The sequence below is a fragment of the Hippopotamus amphibius genome, chromosome 13 (genome assembly GCF_030028045.1).
Source record: "Hippopotamus amphibius kiboko isolate mHipAmp2 chromosome 13, mHipAmp2.hap2, whole genome shotgun sequence".
Lineage (NCBI taxonomy): Eukaryota > Metazoa > Chordata > Mammalia > Artiodactyla > Hippopotamidae > Hippopotamus > Hippopotamus amphibius.
In genome coordinates, this window is record NC_080198.1 from 53253984 (window position 1) to 53259444 (window position 5461).

Below are 5461 nucleotides of genomic sequence, written 5' to 3' on the forward strand. Positions count from 1 at the left end.
TCCAGGGAGGGGATGTGCATGCAGCTCGGAGGCCCCAGATCTCCTGCTTCCCAACCCGGGAAGGCCGGCTATGCCCATCAGGCCCCATTCCCAAGCGCACACCCAGCTTCTGGATCTGCCCTTTCCCAGCCCTGAAAACACACACAGGCCGTACCCGGAGCCCTGCCGAGGGGGACCTTTGCTCCCCGGGTGGGCCGAATGGCACGACTGTGTGAGGGCAGAGAAGGCCCCAGGAGGCTCTCAGGGAGCTGCCCCAGCATAGCAGTGCTCAGGAAAAGGCACTCTTCTTTCTGCAGGCTGGGTGCACCCTCGAGTTTCTGCTTGAGGCAGAGAGAGCTGAGCCAGGCGACTCCCCGGCTGAAGGCAAAGCAGAGAGTTTCTCGGTGGAGCGATGGCTCCATCTGCTAGCCGACCAGCATGGAAGGGGAAGCCTGGCTGCCACTGAGTTCCTGAGCAGGTTTCCAAGCTGGAGGCCCTCTGGCTCTACAAGCTCGAGCGTCCTGCCTAGGACTTGCCTCTGGCAACAGAGTGGGTGCCAAGGGCCTGTGGGCTGGAGGGTGCTCGGAAGCCGCAGGGGAGGCTTGGGGCACCCAGTGCTCTGGGATGGAAAACGCTGCAGGCCTGAGCCTCCAGGCACTCCTGCAGGCCTTTGGAGTGGGAAAGCTGTCCTTAGCAGAAGGCTCCCTGCCAAGGGCTGCTGGCCTTTGTGGCTGGCTCAGCTGCAGCTTCCTCGCAGGCTGCTGGTCCAGGGGCGTGTGTGCCCTGGTCCAGAGTGCTGTAGGAGGAGGTCCTAGCAAGGGGCAAGCAAGCCCCTTGTTCCCTTGGCATAGACTGGGCTGTGCACACAGAGGCCTGCCGGCAGTGAAGACAGTGCGGGCAGCAAGGGGGTGTGGCAGGCAGCGCAGAGGTGGCAGGAGTCCTGCTTGAGAGTGGGGTCCTGGCTGTTTTGTGCTCAGGCCCCAGGGGCCCCGTGCACACACAGCCTCTGGACCTGCAGCTTCCCAGCAGTGCAAGAGACACACAGGCAAGCCCCTGGGGCCTACTCGAATGAACTCTGCTCTGTCGAGGCCCTGCTGGCTGGCAGGGGCCTAGGCCAGCACAGGCCCTAGGGATGGCTTTGGCCTGCCATCCACGTTCCGCACTCGGGCCGTTCTGCCTGTCAGACCCACGCTCCCTCGAGGTGTGCTCCTGAGGCCCTTGGACAGTTGGGGAAGTGGAGGCTCTCCCAGCATGGGAGGCCTGCCTAGCACATTGCTCTGGGTCCAAAGAGGATTCCCTGCGCCTCGGGCCCCGGGGCTACATTTTCTGCACACCGGAGACACTTGGCACACACAGCGTTTGCCCATGGAAAGCGGTGTGCCAGAGAGCACCCGCCTGGGACGTATGGCCCTCTCCCATAGAAGCCCTCCATGCAGCAGGCTGTCAGGGATTCGGCTGCAGGCCTTTGTGGCTGGAGAGACAGCAGCTCCTCTGGAGGCTCTGGGTCAGTGTGCACTCCCCTGCGAGGAAACGAGGCGTGTGGGATGATTCCCTGCCCAAGAATGGCAAGCAGCCTGCTCCATCCGATGAGACGCACGTGTGGTGAGAGAGGCTTGGCAGCAGAGAAGAAGCAAGAGGGGCATCCAGGGAGGGGATGTGCATGCAGCTCGGAGGCCCCAGATCTCCTGCTTCCCAACCCGGGAAGGCCGGCTATGCCCATCAGGCCCCATTCCCAAGCGCACACCCAGCTTCTGGATCTGCCCTTTCCCAGCCCTGAAAACACACACAGGCCGTACCCGGAGCCCTGCCGAGGGGGACCTTTGCTCCCGGGTGGGCCGAATGGCACGACTGTGTGAGGGCAGAGAAGGCCCCAGGAGGCTCTCAGGGAGCTGCCCCAGCATAGCAGTGCTCAGGAAAAGGCACTCTTCTTTCTGCAGGCTGGGTGCACCCTCGAGTTTCTGCTTGAGGCAGAGAGAGCTGAGCCAGGCGATTCCCCGGCTGAAGGCAAAGCAGAGAGTTTCTCGGTGGAGCGATGGCTCCATCTGCTAGCCGACCAGCATGGAAGGGGAAGCCTGGCTGCCACTGAGTTCCTGAGCAGGTTTCCAAGCTGGAGGCCCTCTGGCTCTACAAGCTCGAGCGTCCTGCCTAGGACTTGCCTCTGGCAACAGAGTGGGTGCCAAGGGCCTGTGGGCTGGAGGGTGCTCGGAAGCCGCAGGGGAGGCTTGGGGCACCCAGTGCTCTGGGATGGAAAACGCTGCAGGCCTGAGCCTCCAGGCACTCCTGCAGGCCTTTGGAGTGGGAAAGCTGTCCTTAGCAGAAGGCTCCCTGCCAAGGGCTGCTGGCCTTTGTGGCTGGCTCAGCTGCAGCTTCCTCGCAGGCTGCTGGTCCAGGGGCGTGTGTGCCCTGGTCCAGAGTGCTGTAGGAGGAGGTCCTAGCAAGGGGCGAGCAAGCCCCTTGTTCCCTTGGCATAGACTGGGCTGTGCACACAGAGGCCTGCCAGCAGTGAAGACAGTGCGGGCAGCAAGGGGGTGTGGCAGGCAGCGCAGAGGTGGCAGGAGTCCTGCTTGAGAGTGGGGTCCTGGCTGTTTTGTGCTCAGGCCCCAGGGGCCCCGTGCACACACAGCCTCTGGACCTGCAGCTTCCCAGCAGTGCAAGAGACACACAGGCAAGCCCCTGGGGCCTACTCGAATGAACTCTGCTCTGTCGAGGCCCTGCTGGCTGGCAGGGGCCTAGGCCAGCACAGGCCCTAGGGATGGCTTTGGCCTGCCATCCACGTTCCGCACTCGGGCTGTTCTGCCTGTCAGACCCACGCTCCCTCGAGGTGTGCTCCTGAGGCCCTTGGACAGTTGGGGAAGTGGAGGCTCTCCCAGCATGGGAGGCCTGCCTAGCACATTGCTCTGGGTCCAAAGAGGATTCCCTGCGCCTCGGGCCCCGGGGCTACATTTTCTGCACACCGGAGACACTTGGCACACACAGCGTTTGCCCATGGAAAGCGGTGTGCCAGAGAGCACCCGCCTGGGACGTATGGCCCTCTCCCATAGAAGCCCTCCATGCAGCAGGCTGTCAGGGATTCGGCTGCAGGCCTTTGTGGCTGGAGAGACAGCAGCTCCTCTGGAGGCTCTGGGTCAGTGTGCACTCCCCTGCGAGGAAACGAGGCGTGTGGGATGATTCCCTGCCCAAGAATGGCAAGCAGCCTGCTCCATCCGATGAGACGCACGTGTGGTGAGAGAGGCTTGGCAGCAGAGAAGAAGCAAGAGGGGCATCCAGGGAGGGGATGTGCATGCAGCTCGGAGGCCCCAGATCTCCTGCTTCCCAACCCGGGAAGGCCGGCTATGCCCATCAGGCCCCATTCCCAAGCGCACACCCAGCTTCTGGATCTGCCCTTTCCCAGCCCTGAAAACACACACAGGCCGTACCCGGAGCCCTGCCGAGGGGGACCTTTTCTCCCCGGGTGGGCCGAATGGCACGACTGTGTGAGGGCAGAGAAGGCCCCAGGAGGCTCTCAGGGAGCTGCCCCAGCATAGCAGTGCTCAGGAAAAGGCACTCTTCTTTCTGCAGGCTGGGTGCACCCTCGAGTTTCTGCTTGAGGCAGAGAGAGCTGAGCCAGGCGATTCCCCGGCTGAAGGCAAAGCAGAGAGTTTCTCGGTGGAGCGATGGCTCCATCTGCTAGCCGACCAGCATGGAAGGGGAAGCCTGGCTGCCACTGAGTTCCTGAGCAGGTTTCCAAGCTGGAGGCCCTCTGGCTCTACAAGCTCGAGCGTCCTGCCTAGGACTTGCCTCTGGCAACAGAGTGGGTGCCAAGGGCCTGTGGGCTGGAGGGTGCTCGGAAGCCGCAGGGGAGGCTTGGGGCACCCAGTGCTCTGGGATGGAAAACGCTGCAGGCCTGAGCCTCCAGGCACTCCTGCAGGCCTTTGGAGTGGGAAAGCTGTCCTTAGCAGAAGGCTCCCTGCCAAGGGCTGCTGGCCTTTGTGGCTGGCTCAGCTGCAGCTTCCTCGCAGGCTGCTGGTCCAGGGGCGTGTGTGCCCTGGTCCAGAGTGCTGTAGGAGGAGGTCCTAGCAAGGGGCGAGCAAGCCCCTTGTTCCCTTGGCATAGACTGGGCTGTGCCCACAGAGGCCTGCCAGCAGTGAAGACAGTGCGGGCAGCAAGGGGGTGTGGCAGGCAGCGCAGAGGTGGCAGGAGTCCTGCTTGAGAGTGGGGTCCTGGCTGTTTTGTGCTCAGGCCCCAGGGGCCCCGTGCACACACAGCCTCTGGACCTGCAGCTTCCCAGCAGTGCAAGAGACACACAGGCAAGCCCCTGGGGCCTACTCGAATGAACTCTGCTCTGTCGAGGCCCTGCTGGCTGGCAGGGGCCTAGGCCAGCACAGGCCCTAGGGATGGCTTTGGCCTGCCATCCACGTTCCGCACTCGGGCCGTTCTGCCTGTCAGACCCACGCTCCCTCGAGGTGTGCTCCTGAGGCCCTTGGACAGTTGGGGAAGTGGAGGCTCTCCCAGCATGGGAGGCCTGCCTAGCACATTGCTCTGGGTCCAAAGAGGATTCCCTGCGCCTCGGGCCCCGGGGCTACATTTTCTGCACACCGGAGACACTTGGCACACACAGCGTTTGCCCATGGAAAGCGGTGTGCCAGAGAGCACCCGCCTGGGACGTATGGCCCTCTCCCATAGAAGCCCTCCATGCAGCAGGCTGTCAGGGATTCGGCTGCAGGCCTTTGTGGCTGGAGAGACAGCAGCTCCTCTGGAGGCTCTGGGTCAGTGTGCACTCCCCTGCGAGGAAACGAGGCGTGTGGGATGATTCCCTGCCCAAGAATGGCAAGCAGCCTGCTCCATCCGATGAGACGCACGTGTGGTGAGAGAGGCTTGGCAGCAGAGAAGAAGCAAGAGGGGCATCCAGGGAGGGGATGTGCATGCAGCTCGGAGGCCCCAGATCTCCTGCTTCCCAACCCGGGAAGGCCGGCTATGCCCATCAGGCCCCATTCCCAAGCGCACACCCAGCTTCTGGATCTGCCCTTTCCCAGCCCTGAAAACACACACAGGCCGTACCCGGAGCCCTGCCGAGGGGGACCTTTGCTCCCCGGGTGGGCCGAATGGCACGACTGTGTGAGGGCAGAGAAGGCCCCAGGAGGCTCTCAGGGAGCTGCCCCAGCATAGCAGTGCTCAGGAAAAGGCACTCTTCTTTCTGCAGGCTGGGTGCACCCTCGAGTTTCTGCTTGAGGCAGAGAGAGCTGAGCCAGGCGATTCCCCGGCTGAAGGCAAAGCAGAGAGTTTCTCGGTGGAGCGATGGCTCCATCTGCTAGCCGACCAGCATGGAAGGGGAAGCCTGGCTGCCACTGAGTTCCTGAGCAGGTTTCCAAGCTGGAGGCCCTCTGGCTCTACAAGCTCGAGCGTCCTGCCTAGGACTTGCCTCTGGCAACAGAGTGGGTGCCAAGGGCCTGTGGGCTGGAGGGTGCTCGGAAGCCGCAGGGGAGGCTTGGGGCACCCAGTGCTC